Raw genomic sequence first — 16,317 nt, 5'->3', positions numbered from 1 at the left:
TTATTGTCACATGTATTAGTAGACAGTGAAGTATTGTTTCTTGCATACTATACAGCCAGAACTAATTGTTCAAAGAGAAGGAAATGAGAGTGCAGAATGCAGTGTTACTGTCATAGCTCGGGTTTCAAGAAAGATCAACTTAGTGCGAGATAGGTCCATTCAAAAGTCTGATGGCAGCAGGGCAAGTCTGACCTCAGACTTTTGTATCTTTTTTCCTGATGGAAGAAGGTGGAAGAGGGAATGTCCAGGGTGCATGGAGTCCTTAATTGTGCTGGCTGCTTTCCTGAGCAGTGGGAAGTGTAGACAGACCCAATGGATGGGAGGCTGGTTTGCGTGATGGGCTAGACCAGGGGATGGTGGATTTCCTTCCCTAAAGATAACAGAATTTTTTTTTTGAACGATAGTTTCACAGTCACCATCACTGTGACCAGTTTTCAATTCCAGATTCCTTAGTTGAATTTAAATTCCACCAGTTTTTATGGTGGGATTTGAATGCATGCTCCCCATAGCATTAACCTGGGTTTCTGGATTATTGTCACCATCTCTCCATCAAGGGTGTAATAAAATATCTGCAAACTTTCTGCCATGAGCAAGAGCTGAAATGCTTGTGACACCAACCATTGAGTGAATACAGAACAGGCTGTGGTATCAGCTCAGTCACTGATGCAAAAGGGAGTTTGTTGCAATTCCTCTGCAGAAGGCAAAACTAATTGATGCAACAGCAATGGCTTACTTTTAACTTAATAAAATATTCCAAGGCACTTCACAGGAATGGGATGAACAAAGTTTGACACCAAGTCACCAAAGGCAGTAATGGGACAGGTGGGATAGAAGTATCATAAAGGAAGAGAGAGGTGCATTGGAAAGAAATGCCATATCAAAAATCCAGGCAGCTGAAGACAAGATTATGAACAGTAGAACAATTAATATCTAGGATATAGAATAGGCCAGAAATAAGCATTGCAAATATATTGGTAAGTCGTGGTGCCGGAAGAGGTTATAGAAGTAAAGAGGGACAAGGTCATGAAGACATTTGAAAACAAGAATGAGTATTTCTGAAGAGGTGTTTTTGAACTGCACTGCAGAGCTCTTCCTCCACCTTCAGGCACCGTGTCCTAAAGGGCATTGGCAACCATGGATGTCCATTGAATTTCTCCATGATTGTACTTGCAGAGTACTGCAATCGTTTGCCATTGCCTTCAGCAGTATGGCTAACCAGGAAGCCTTCCCCCTCTTACTGCCTGCCATTGGAAGGATTTATAGGCTAAAAATCAACCTGTTTGGCCACGTTAGTGTGCATTCACTTGACACATCTGGATTATTGTTGGGGTAAGTGCACAAGGAGAAAGATGGTAAATGTCAGCATGGAACACATGGCCATTCAGTTTTTAAAATATAATTTGTTGTTCAAATAAATCCCTTGCTTTCATTGTAACATGTTATTTTGCCACTTTTTAAAGGTAAAGAACATGATAAAACCAAGAAACTCAAACTTTAGAACGCTCTCCAGGATGCACTGCAAGCTTAGTTAAATTTTCTGGGAAAATGCAGGCTGGAAATGATGAAGCAGACTCAAAAATATTTAACGTTTAAAAATGTAAGGCAAAGAAAGTTCAAAAGCAAAGTTCAAAGAAAGTCCTGAAACTTGCTAGTCTTAAAGTTAAAGTTTATTTATTAGATACAAGTAAGGCTTACATTAACACTGCAATGAAGTTAGTGTGAAATTCCCCTAATTGCCACAGTCCAGCTCTGTTCAGGTCAATGCACCTAACCAGCACATCTTTCAGAATGTGGGAGAAAACCAGAGCACCTGGAGGAAACCCATGCAGACACAGGGAGAATGTGCAAACATCACACAGACAGTGACCCAAACTGGAAATCGAGCCCAGGTCCCTGTGAGGCAGCAGTGCTAACCACTGTGCCACTGTGCCGTCCATAGTCTTCTATTTCTTCATAGAAAAGCTAGTGGAAGCCTTTAAGGAAAAAAAAACATGATGCTTTCTTGTTTCTGGATTTCACTAAGTATCTATAACATTCACAGAACTTGTAAGTCCAGATAAACTTGAGGGAAAATAGGGCAAATACTGGAAATGCGAAATGAACCCATGCAAATACTGAAATGCTTGAATTGCCGAGCAGATCAGGGAGATCTGTGAAGAAATGAGAAAGGGTAAGTTACTATTTCAGACTCTCAAACTTGCATTAAAAAATATTACAAATGAATAGTTTATTAGGAGCAAGAGAAAAAATCAACTGCATAAGGAAGAGGTCTGTAAATCGATAAGGTCAGGAGGATCACTTTGTAGAGAATTCTTTTTCTGGGGCTAATTAGACAGGCAGCGAAAGATTTCGAAAGTTTTATGGGCTATTTAGGTTATTTCCGCAAAAACACAGGAAACACACACAGATTAGATCATCATTTATTTTGCATATATTCCAAGTTGCTGGTAGAACTTTTGCAAGATTTATGCATCTTTGGGGCAACAACATGAGGAATAGGTCTTTGCAAAACTCCAGTCACATGTGAACTAGCAAATAATCTAAGTACCAAATAACTGAGTTGCCTGGCTTCAAAGACTAGATTAATTAGCAACTGTCTCATTGGCTACAGTTTTGGATACCATGACATTAGACTACTGACATAACTTGGCAACTTTTTCCTAAAGTACGCCAAACTCCTGCTTTAGAATTAATTCTATATTGTTGCCCTTGAAATGACCTATAATTGTATTAACTCCACCCTAATTAGAAAGACATATTTTAGACTTGGTTATGTCATTTATTTCCAAGCTCAGTGCAAATTTGAGATCATATCTAATGTAAATATTCTAAGACATGGGAACCAATGACTAAACTGATAAAATTATAAGTATCTTTGTTTGGCATGACCATACATTTTGCAATTATATTAAACACTTAAAGATCACAACTTTACTCATCAGAAAGCTATCATATTTAGACAAAGTATAGAAGTTAAATTAGAAAATTAATTGAGTTAATTTATTCCTCAGGCTGAGCACATTATCACAGTCCATTATAATATTTGAAGTAACTTGAAAGCAGTACAAATTTACAATTGATTCTTATATTGTAATGGTTCAGGTCAGAAACTCCAAAGTGTTTAATGAAGCCCACCTGAATCATAGGTTTTGCACCTTGAATTTGGCTGGGATAAGCACTTCAGGTATGATTCAAATGACCCACTAGGGAGCTTTTATCAAACAAAGTTTATTTAAGAGTATAGTTGATGTGTACAGTAAGAAAATTAGCAAGAACTTTTATTAATTACAAACAAGAAACAAAAAAAGTATAATGTATAACTCTTAATGAATATTTTTAATATGTTCTAATTAAAACCGAAATCCAATAAACAACATCCTTTAAACAGGCTTATCACTAATCAGGCTAAAACTGACTTAATACTCGAACCCAGTTCCTCAGATTAAATGCTGATTTCAAATGATCTTGAAAATTCAGAGCAGTTTGTAGTCTTCAAAACACCACACCGAGATTCTTTACTGCAGGATGGCAAACACGATATGCTTTCAGCTAACTGGTGAAACTTTCAAAACAAAAACAGAGTGAGACTTCTTTCACATATGCTTCTAACACTACAGGCAAAACAAAACTGAAAACATCCCTTGTCACATGACTGTCACAGTTTATTTTCCTATTTTTCCTCCCACCAGTGACATCACCTAAGGCTGTGAGTTGCAGAGATCAAGATCTTAAAAAAATCTCTTAAAGGGACACTAACATCACAATATGAATAACACCTAACTCTTTCCCACAGTTTACTTAGTAATCCGTAGGTTAACAATACATCGAGAAAGGCAATCAATGAAATATAACTGGGCCGAATGATGCAGACCAATCCACAACCTGACATAGTTCAATAAAGTCTGCAATTTTTCCTTCTCCGCATCTCAAGTTCTTAATCCCTAAACCAGAAAGTGTTATTCAGACTGTTAAATTCCTGAAGTGTTTATCGAGACTTCGAATCCACTTGGCTACATGATAGAGTTAGGTGTTGCAAATAAACTTTGGCTTGATGTAAGAACATGAGTTGTTTCTGACAACTAATGTTAATTGGAATTCTGAACTTGTTCAGTGGGGAGGATAAATGAGCAAAAAAGGCAAAATACACATAGTTTTGTGGGACCAGTGTGAAACTTATTTTGTTCATTCTTGCTTTGCTTTTAGCTTTAATTTTGCATGTACTTATCCATTGAATTAGGTTAATAGCATTGCCAGAAACTACGTTTACTTCAATGTCAACATAACAAACAGTAACAAAAATTCTAACACATGATTAATTCTATCCTCAGGCTTAGCTGAACCATTAGTGCTGAACTGTAGATTCCAGAGACTGAGTATCGCACCTTCTGCTTGCTTGGAGATTCTTGTAAACCTAGGCCACTGAAGGCAGTTAGTGGCAGTTTAATCGACACTTAATACATCTCCAGTCATCAGCAGAATCTTCCAGGTGATTGCTGAAAACCTAAAATAAAAAAAAGGCTAAGTGCATTTTTTCTGAAACAGTTCCATTTCACGGTATATTTTACGGGTTGAATTTTACACCGCAGAATTGCCATACTCCCATCCATGCATGAAATCCAGATGCTGACTTTGGGTCATAAATCTGACATCATCACATTAGTCTGTCATAAACAGTGAACTCCAAAACCTGGAACCTGCCGCCATGTGTAAAACACCTCATTACACCTGTATTGTAAGGTACTTAAGAGTTCATTTGATCTGGATAAAACTTGCTCAACTACATAATACAATGGCAGCACAAGGAAACATCTGACAGGAGTGCTGCATTCTGCAAGTGTGACTACACTTAACTTGAGCAGAATTAGGTCATGTTGAAAACATTTTGAATCCAGTATGACTCTTCCTCAGAGCTGAAGAGAAGTAAGAAAATTATGGGTTTATGCCATTGAAAAGGGGTGATGGGCAGATGAAACAAAAGAAGCCAGGGTTTAGGATGAAGGATAGGAGATACTTAGTTACAAATATCTCAAGTAATACAGGCAAAAGAAGTGGTGGTGATAGTATTAAAGAGTAGGTATTAATAGCAGAATAAAGCTGCGTGCTATCTGAAAGCAAATAACGCAATGTGTTAAGAGCTGAATAAAGGTCAGTGCTGTCTGATAGCAAAAACACGAGAACATGATGCAGACTGGCACTAGGTAAATTGGGAACAAAGTTCATGGTCCGAAGTTGTTGAACTTAATGTTAAGTCCAGAAATCTATAAAGTCCTCCAGCTTGTGTTGAGTTTCATTGGAACATTGTATCAAGCCAATGTGAGCATGAGAACACGATGGGGAATTGAAATGGCAAGCGTGTGTTATGAATTGTGGTTGGTATAGATTATTCATAGGTGAATGAAAAAGTTTGTGTGATGGTGACCATGAAGCCACTTCAATTGTTATAAAAACCCATGTGGTTCATTAATGTCTATTTGGGAAGAAAATCCACTGATCCGGCCTACATTTGACTCTAGACCCACAGCTATATGGTTGACTCTTAAATGCCCTCTGAAATGGCTTAGCAATTCACTCAGTTGTATCAAACTTGTACAAAGTCCACAAAAAGGAATGAAACTAAGTAGATCATCTGTATTGACTGAGGCAATGAAATGACAATAGCAAACCAAGCCCTTTGGAAACGCTGTTTAAGTACATCAATGATCTGCTGATGTGTCACATGGTTCTGTTGCGCATTCACTGTCCATGTGTACTTTGGTTGTATGCCAGAGGCATGAGTCCACTGTTTAGCGGACAGCCTTTAGCACCCAACAGCCACCCTATGGTTTGACATGGTAGCTCAAATACTGATAATACAACGGACTGGTGCAGAGTAAAGGCATCACCACTGCTATCAGGACAGAAAGCATCGAATTATGCCCTCAGATCAGCTGGAGATTCAGGGAGTGGAACTCTTTGCAGATGTGCCCACATAGTGCTGTGCATGCAATCAGTGACATCCTGCAGCATGGGGAAGCTTGTTGTTCGACTGAAGCTGTGAACTTGCTCTTCCTGATTCTGGAAATAACAACATCAATGTATTCCCTTCTCTTTGCATACAGAGCACCAGTGGCCTGTCTTATGCAACAGTGGATGGATAACTAGGTGATTTTGAAAATTCATTCATGGGATGTGGGCTTCGCTGGCTAAGCCAATATTTATTGTCCATCCCTAATTGCCCTTGAGAAGATGGTGGTGAGGCTGCCTTCTTGAAACACTGCAGCCCATGTGGTGTAGCTATGCCCACAATACTGCTAAGGAGGGAGTTCTAGGATTTTGACTTAGCGACAGTGAAAGAACAGAGATATATTTCCAAGACAGGATGGTGAGTGGCTTGGAGGGGATATTCCAGGTGATAGTGTTCCCATTTGTCTGCTGCCTTTGTGTGTCTAGATGGTAATGGTTGTGGGTTTGGAAGGCACTGTCAAGGAAGCCATAGTGACTTACTACTGTGCATCTTGTAGATGATACACACTGCTGCTACTGTGCACCAGTCATGGAGGGAGTGAATGTTTGTGGATGGGGTGCCAACCAAATGGGCTGCTTTGTGCCGGATGATGTAAAGCTTCTTGAGTGTTGTTGGAGCTTTGTTCATTCAGGCAAGTGATCACACTCTTGACTTGTGCCATGTAATTGGTGGACACTCTTTGGGGAATCAGGGGATGAGTTACTCACTGCAGGATTCTGAGCCTCTGACCTGCTCTTGTAGACATGGTACTTATTTGGCTAGTCTAGTTCTGTTTCTGGTCAAAAGTAATTCCCAGGATGTTGATAGTCAGGGATTCAGCGATGGTAATGCCATCAAATGTCATGGGAGATGTTTGCATTTTCTCATGCTGGAGATGGTAATCACCTTGGCATTTTGTAATTGGAAATGGCACGGTGCGAATGTTACTTGCCACTTGTCAAAGCCCAGATGTTAATCCAGGTCTTTCTGCATTTGAATGTGGACTTCTGACCACTTCTGACCTTGGGTGTCACAGTGGAACAGTGCTTAGCACTACTGCCTCAAAGTGTCAAGGGCCTGGTTTCAATTCTAGCTAGCACTGGGTGACCCTTTAACCTTCAAAGGGTTAATTGAGTTGTACAAAAAATGGTTTAATTGAGTGTACATGTGAGTATTTTGGATGATATTTCAGTATTTTTGCATATACTATTTTCATATCTGGAATATTACAAATACTATTTTGTTTTCTAAATTAGGTTCCAAATATGTAAACATTTAGAAGTAGTGCTTTTTAAAATACACATGTAAAGAAAATGAAAAATAAATGAATAAAAGGGCTGTAATTGATTCATATAACTTTATGATATTATACATGTAGTACATTATACATAGTACAATGATATAAGTTATCTAACGTCACTTAACGTCACTTTATTCTATTCAATGAAGGGTGGGCAGGGGGCAGGGAGGAAGGAGCCTTACTGAAGCTCAGCCTAGGGGTCTGGATCATAGTTAATCCACCACTGTTTGTGATTCATACTTTCTTAAATAACTTCCTATCTAGTGAACTATCTGCATAATGATAATATAGCTTGCAATGTTGTCCTAGCCTTACTGAAACCAGCAATTTTTTTGAATGAAACTGGTTGTTCGAACAATGCTTGCTTGACTGTAACAAGAGCAGAGGACACTGGAGAAACTCAGCAGGTGTTCTACTATCTACCAGAAGAGAAACAGAGTTAACGTTTCGCGTCATAAACCCTTCATCAGAACTGAAAGGATGGGAAAATGTGTTAGAGCAAAACTTCGCACAGTCTGCAAGCATAACCCCAACCTTCTTGTTGCATGCTATTTTACCTCAGCACCTTGCTGTCATGCCCATCCTCGGACTGCTGCAATGCTCCAGTGAAGCCCAGCACAAGTTGGAGGAACAGCATCTCTTCTTTGGATTGGACACGTTGCTGCCCTTGGTACTCAATTTTGACAGACAATTTAGATTTTGACCTTTCCCCCATCTTAAAGACACCTTTCTCTTTAAAAAAAATCCATGTATATATTGCCTCAGTGCTAAGCACCCCCTCTCCCTCGTGCACCAGCTCATGTGTCATTTGTTCTTAAAGTTGCTACTTGTAGCAGTTCCTTTTGCTCTAACACATTCTCCCTCCTTTCAGTTCCAATGATGGGTCTATGACTTTAAATATTAACTCTGTTTCTCTCTGATAGATACTGCAGACCTGCTAAATTTTTTCCAGCATCCTCCTCTTGCTTTAGATCCCAGCATCCACTGTATTTTGATTATTTCTGCTTGCTTGACTGTTGTGCCTTACTGAAAGAAGTATGCAACTGAGCTACAAGAAACATGGAAGAAACAAAATACCTGCAGAAACACAGCATGGAATACCCTAGTGGAGATGTCCAATTTAAGTAAAAAGTGGAAGTCTCGGTCCTGTGATGCTAGATTAAAAAATAAAAGGTTTCAAATTGCATTTTGAATATCCTTTTAATCCTTTCTATTTCTCTTTTATTTGGTTTTCCTGTCTCCCCCGCCCCACCTCCGCACAAATATTGTACCATTCTCTGCTGAGCAGTTAGTTCCATAACTTAGTTCCTTTTTTTCTGATTTGTGGGACAGACGTCAAGACTGTGAAACAGACATCAGTTTTAAGTGGCTACTTCAAAAGTAGACAATGAATGCAGGGGTGATGTGTAAACAGGACTTGGTGCACTGAATGGATTTTAACTTTGAGACCCATGCTAAGTTCCCATTCTCTTCCAGAACCACGCTTAGCACTGTTTCTTAAGTGCAAATCTGCAGAGCGAAATAATTCATGAGTTTCTTATTCCATCCCTTTGGGAAGGCTCGCAGTCTCTGATCTGTTGATATGCCAACAACTGATCTATGAGAGATGATGACTGACAGCAAACAATTCATTTAGATGGTGTGCCTTCAATTGGTGCTGCTTTGCTCATGACTGTGAAGGTTGATCCTTGAAAGGCAGCTTCTTCCAAAAGTGCCGGGCTTGAAGCCACCAAGTGATGATGTGGAATAATTTTCTTTGGCATTAGTGCCTGTTGCCAAACTGCTGTAGCCATGGTTGTCATGGTAATGCCAGTTCACAGGATATGTCACCATTTCAATTTTTCACCAGCTATTGATCCCTAGGTGTAATAATCAATGTTTAGGACCTTCATGTCATGTTTGCAAGCATTCTTGAAACAGGGCTTTGGGTACACCTGGTTGTCTAGCTCTGGCCCCCTCACCAGAATGACGGTCCTTGAATATACAACTGGTTTCCAACCTATGGATGTGCTTGATCCACCCAAGCCGCCTCTGTTTGATTAGTGCCAACATACTTAGGAGCTCTTTCTATAAGAGAACTTCACGTGTGATTTTTTTGCCTGCAGATATAGGCCCAGAATTCTTCACAAACAGCAAAGATGTAAACTATTGAACTTCTTTTCCTGGTAGCTGTAGGTCATTCATGCTTTACAGCCATGTAATAAGGTACTGAAAACACAAAGGCCTCATAAAGCTTGCTCTTAAGGGTCAGCTTGGTGTTTCCCACGTATGTTTGTGAATTGACTAAAGGTGGTAGCTGCTTTCTCTACATGTGCATTGAACTTGGCATCAAGAGGCAGATTGCCTGTCGCTGTGGACTCAAGAAAGCAGAATCCACTTCCAGCAGGATGTTATTTAGTGTGGTCAGTGTTGGAGAGGCAATACCTTGTCCCATGATCCTGGCTTTCTCGATGCTTAGAGTCAGGTGGAACAAGTGGCAGGCATGAGATAGTACATGAGTTTTTGTAACTGAATTTTCATGTGGGCGACACAGATAAGTTTCCTCATCAGGAGGCTATGTGTTTCTGTCTTTCAGTCTTGATACATTTAGAGCTTGCTGTCTGACCCAGTGTGTAAGTAGGTTCCTTACATATCTGCAGGGAAGGCAAAAGTCAGGAGCATGGAGCAGAACTTGCTGGACAGTGTGGGGGCTGGGTCATTGCCTGGTTTTAATCCATTATTCACTGAAATTTTTGGAAGTGATTATAATATCCACCATGGAGTTAGGCAAGTGGGGAATGCACCATACTTGAAATCATACTTAGGAGTCTCCATGCAAGTATTTTGTGGCAGCACATATCAAAGTGCTTGTATGATCAAAATTAAATTTGAAACCCCTACACCAAATTGTATTTTTCTATTAAAACTTTTGTTTGAACGGTGTTGCAACTGGGCAATTCAATCTCCAATGCTTCCCATCCATATGAGCCATTTTGTCTAGGCCCTTCATTTTTAAAAATTCTTTGGTAAAGACTTTACAGATTCAGGTCTCTGATCTATTGTGTACCATAACCTTTTAAATTAAATATTAATCTAGAGGCTTTGCTCTGAACCTTTTCCACACCCTCTGTATCCCTGACCAAAGGGGACCAGAATTGAGCACAATTTTCTAGATTTTTATTAATTTACAGGATGTGGACATCACTGGCAAAGGCAGCATTCATTGCCTGTCTTGCCTTTAACAGTGGCTTCCTCAGCCACTTCAAAGGGCAGTAAAGAGTCAACCGTATTGCTGTGGGCATGGTGTCACTTAATGGCCAAACTAGGCAAGGTTGGCAGACTTCCTTCCTTAAAGGCCCTTAGTGAATCAAATGGGTTTTTATGACAGTCCTTTATTTCAGTGGTCACTATTGTTGATAACTAGTTTTTTTTATTCCAGGATTTTTTTTATTAGATTTAAATTCCGCTGAAGCTTTAGTGAGATTGGAACATATAAAGGTGAGTAATTAATCCAGGCCTCGGGTAAATGGTCCAGTAACATAACAACTATGTTAGATGATGTGGACAGCTATCTGATTTCACTGACTACTTTTGACTGATTTTAATTAGCATTCTTGTATGTTTGGATGGAGCATGGATTTGTTACCTCCAAGAAGTTAGATTCACAACAGTATTTTATCCAATGGATTTTAGCTGTCTCTATTTTATGTTACACTGAGGACTACACAAGGGCCAAAATTCCTTGGCAGTTTTATGTGTTTCATCATAACTCCAGTAGGAGCAGAACTTGCTAGAAAATTGATAGAGATGCAATTACACCTCTTACTTGGATGTACAGATGCAGTGTGTCATATTTGAGGCATATATGCCGATATGTACCATTTATATGCTAGTAAATGTTTTGGTATTTATTTTTTAATGACATTGATATGATTCCAGTAGACATTGACAACTTTTAAAAATAGATTCTAATTCCCTGCTGCTGACTCAAGGTCATATGAAAAGATTTCACGTTTTTATGACTTTTATTATAACAAGAAAAGCAAAAATCAAACTGGTGCAAACATTACTGTGTAGGCAATTAATACATTAAACTACAGAAGGGAATCCTATCGTTAATTTCTAACATGGCTGCAAACTTCTTGCCACGTTTTTACATTTCACCACACTACCAACAGAACTGCAGCCCTTATAGGAACCAGTCGGAAATTACTCCCATTTTCCAACAGGCTTATTTCTTCTCATTTCACTGAGTCTTAATGTCCACTGCCTAAGGTCATTTTCCTCTATCTTCTGAAAATCTCCAAACCGGTTTCTACTAGCAAGCCCAGTGATTCCAGAGTGAATCTTCCAGTGTTCTTCAATGTGTAGGGCCAATCGCTTCAACCAGAGAATGAGCTCCCACCCGCATTTTGCTTGGGAGTCTAACGGAGAGCAGCCTTGGTGTTTGCAGCAGCTGCTGTTTCCCAGTCTCTTTTTTCTGGACTCTTTCCTTGTCTCTGTAGAACATCTCTGAGTCAGTAGATCTGAGAATTTATAAGTGTAAGTAAAATAGTCTTTCACTGTGTCCAGTTGAGAAATTTGGCACTTTGGTTTCATAGGACTTCATCTGGGCAGCTTTCCTCAATTGCAACAGATTTACTGAGAGACAGAAATAGCTAGGAAATCATATGTCTTTCTGCATTACTCAATTTTGCTATGAAGTAAAATAAATCATTTAAAAACATCATAATCATATAAAAATTTTGTGATGTTTTCAGTAATTTTGTCATGAATGCTGTATTTTATAAAATGGTCATGTTTTGAAATGCACCTTTAACTCAAGCAAAAAAAATTACAGATAAACACCTCAGCCTGGAGTCATGCCCATGTGATCAATTTGTCATGGAAGGATACATTCGAATCAAAACTTATTGAGTTTTAACACCATTTCACAGTATCTCAGAAAAAGGGCAGCTACTGTTTGAGTCTCAGAGACTGCTTAACAAAGTAAGATGTTTTTAAGAGTTCAATTTTTGTTCCAGAGAAAACAGATGAGGCTTTTGAATATTTAAGGAACAGGGACTCATCAAGGTATGGCTTACTTGGTGATAATTGTATCCAGGAAAACTTGAGCTGAGTAGAATGACTGTCAAAGGACACTGGAGGTTTTGTTGTGGCAGAGAAGGGAGAAACTCTGCTGGAGAGATGGGAATGACCGTGGGAGTTATCCCGTAATGCTGCGTATCTATGCTACTGTTAATGGGAAAGCACCTTTCCCTTAATGTGGTACATGGCTGTGTTACTGAATGGGAACATTGAACTGTGATGAATGCATTTTGACAAGTAGAATGATATTTTTTGTGGCTTCAAAAATCTGAAAATAGATTCATTTTTTTCATTATCACTTCATTAAATAATCTTCAGGCAAATTAATGGATGAGTCTTTTTGATATTACCTACAAATAATTTACACATATTGCCATTGAAGTTACCTAACTTTCAGATTGCAAGAAGATTTCTTCATTATCATTAATGTGAGAGTCATTATTGTGCTTAAAACAAGGAAGATTTAACGCACAATTTCAATTAGAATTCAAATATCACCATGGAATTAGCAATCTTGCTTTTTTGGTCAGTCATTGTTTGTGATCTGGTCAATAACATGAATTTCAGATATTGACCTATGTCATGTAATTTTGAATTTTGTAACATCTTACAAGAGAAGTGCATTGATTTATATTCCTTAGTTTTCATTGTCAAGTTGAAAAGTTTCTTCTAGTATTTATGTGATGCTAGTTATGTAAATATTAGAGTTGATGAGAATTGCTGAAGTACTACATTCCATAGTGAAAAGTCACTATTTGTAACTTGGCTTGCCAGAACATCAGTCCCACAGTGGGATCTCTTTCAACAAGAGGTTAATAATTCTAAATACATTTGGTTGAAATCTTTAAATCCAGCTAAATCCGTAGTGTTTTGAAAGAATGCCTTTTATATATTTTCCAGACTTCCCTATTTAACAATGATTCAAAGAGAGGTTTTGAGATCCAAGCAAATTCTGAAGCTGCTGATTAATGAAGATTTATGGCAAACTTTAAAATGAAATGCACATATTTCCTACAGATTGCATAATGAGCATTTACATTTTCTATACACACACACATTGATATAAGAGAAAGCATTTAAAAATATCAACAATGTTTCCGATGAATGTTGACTAAGAATAACTGTACAACCAGACAGTGTTGCTATCCTTCGTAGTGTTGAGATGGAAAATAGTAGAAACGATTCTTGTGCAAGTACTTGTAAATCACAGTGCTCTTATGCTTTTCGTTAGCTTTTACCATGTTCTTTGAGAATTAATTTATAACTACAGCCTTTATTATCTACGTTGCTGCTAACACGTTATCCATTTTAAAGTAAATTGATTAAATACTCCGTACTGAATAACATCAGCCATGATCTTATTGAATGGCAGGGCAGGCTCGAAGGGCTAGATGGCCTACTCCTGCTCCTACTTCTTATGTTCTTATGTTCTTATGTAATTGTGTTAAACACAGAATATATCAGTTATCTTGCGCTGTTTTATTTGATGGTCCATACCGATAATAAAACGTTAACTGTGATGCTTGGATCAGTACGTTAGCAATATTTGTCAAAAGTTCATTTGGGAATTTGTCATCAGTAATAACATCAACAGGATTCACTATCATTTTCAGCCAATGTTTTGGATAAGTTCGAAACTTAAGTGAGCAGGTCTACGTGGCACGTAATGAATATGAGTTGTGAAAATGTATTTTCAGTGGTTGCGGACATTGTCCTGGCTCCTTGGAACCACTTGATTCTCAGATGTTTCCTCATCAAATTATAAAATCTGCAACAAGCACAAGAAAATTTCCCCTAAGATGTTAAATGTAACATTCTTTTGGCTTCACCGTGTAGCCTATTGTTCTGTAATGTACAACTTCAGTACAAATAATGTGAACATTATCTGCAGCAACCAATTTGTTTTTGCTGCACGGTATTACCAGAAAATACTGGACTGGGGCAACCTGTTTTGGGAAAGTTTATGTGAGATTCAGGGCTTTCAGTGCTCTGAATGAAACACTTTTTTCCACTTTCGTCATCCAGTGAGCACAATCATGACACATGTATTAGGCCAGATATAAACAATATGTCGACTGAAGCTGAGACTAATTGTACTTCACCTATGAAAATATTTCCATTTTCTACACTCTTCATTTTTGTGTTCTATCAGTTCAAGATTGCAGATTTAACACTGAATAAAGTTACAGGCTGTGGGCCATGGGCATTACGAATTGGGCAGAGACTATGTAGACTGATTGTGACCAGCAGGGAGAAAAGACTTCATCCCATCACTCTGGGCTTAATTTAAATGGGCTCCCAGAGGTAGAAGGAAACACCCATTTCTGAGAAATTGTTGAGAGCTTTTCCTGGTAAATTATTATGTTCATTTTTTTTTGAGAAGCATGTGAACAAGTAATTGGGAGTAATCTTGGTAAGTTGCCTCAGGTACCCTTTTTAAAATTGCATTCCTGTCTTTTGGACTAAAGAACCATTTCCAGCAGAAAAGCAAAATATTCCCTTACTTGTATTTTATCAGTTTTGGGTGAAGACTCAAAGAAAATAAATGTAATTATTATATAAAAGCAGAAACTGCTGGAAAAACTCAGCAGATCTGGCAGCATGTACAAAGGAACAGAGTTAACACTTCAAGTCCATATGAGTCTTGTAAGGAGAGGAAGAAATATGATGCATCAAATACTTCATAAGAGTGGGTAAAGTGGGTGGAGCAAAGTAGAAAGTCAGTGATAGGTGAGAACTAGGAGAAATAGCAATAAAAATGTGTAGGATACAAGACAAGGGAAGTATTAATGGCACTAAGGACTATGGAAGGAGCTGATAATGGCAAACAGGTGAAGTAGAAGAATGTGTTAATAGGAGAATAAAGGTTATTGCTCAGTGAAATCAAAACTAAAGATTAAATGACAGTGGGGCATGTTTTGGAGGAGGAGTGTGTAGGAAAGGTTGCATTGGGACTTTCTTTTTGGATGAAAATGTCACAGTCTAAAGGTGTTGAACTCAGTGTTGAGTCCTGAAGGCTGTAACGTGCATAATCAAAAGATGAGTTATACCTCCTTCAGTTTGCTTTGGACTTCACTGGAACATTGCAACTGACCAGGGATGGACATATGGACATGAGAAAAAGATGCTGAGTTGAAATGTCAAGAAACGGGACGGTTAGAGTCATACTTGTAGACTGAGCAAAGGTGTTTCACAAAGCAGTCACCCAGTCTGAATTGGTTTTTCCAATGTAGAGAAGACTATTTTGAGATCAACGAATACAATGGACCAAATTAAAAGAGGTACAAATGAAATGTTGTGTCACCTGAGAGGAATGTTTGAGACCTTGAACTGTGAGGAGGGACTGAGGTAAAGGAGCTGGTGTTACACCTTCTGTGATTACAAAGGAAAGTGCTGTGGGAAGGAGATGAGGAGTTGGGGGTGATGAAGAAATGGACCAGGGTGTCATGGAGGGAGTGGTCTCTGTAGAATGCTGTCAGTGGGGGTGTGGTGGACAGGGGGTGAAAGAAAGATGGCATCATTCTGGAGTTGGCAGAAAAGGCAGAGGATGATCCTTTGAATGCAGAGGTTGGTGGGGTGAAAAATGAGGACAAGATGGATTTTATCATGGTTCTGGCAGGGTGGGGAAGGCGGGAGGGCAAAGGTGCAGAAAATGGGTCAGACCCAGTTGAGTGCCCTATTAACCACAGAGGGGGCAAACCTCAGTTAAGGAAAAAGACACAAGCATTCTTTTCAAAGGTGACATCATCAGAACAGATGCTATTTAACTGCTTAAAGAAAAGGAATCATCAGTGACTGCACCTTAAAAAATTGAGTTTTTCACTCAGTTGAAATGATGTTCCAGCGTTCTTTCTATCCTGTTCTAATCATTTAGGGCAAGATGTTACGGCCTCACTCGTCCCAAAACTGTAAAACCACGTCTGAGGGCAACAGGCCTTCCCAATGTCTGCTCCTCGTTGGCTTTGAT

Source organism: Carcharhinus amblyrhynchos, chromosome 4, assembly GCF_965287045.1.
Source record: "Carcharhinus amblyrhynchos chromosome 4, sCarAmb.v2.hapA, whole genome shotgun sequence".
In the NCBI taxonomy this organism is placed as follows: domain Eukaryota; kingdom Metazoa; phylum Chordata; class Chondrichthyes; order Carcharhiniformes; family Carcharhinidae; genus Carcharhinus; species Carcharhinus amblyrhynchos.
This window is presented reverse-complemented; position numbering follows the sequence as displayed.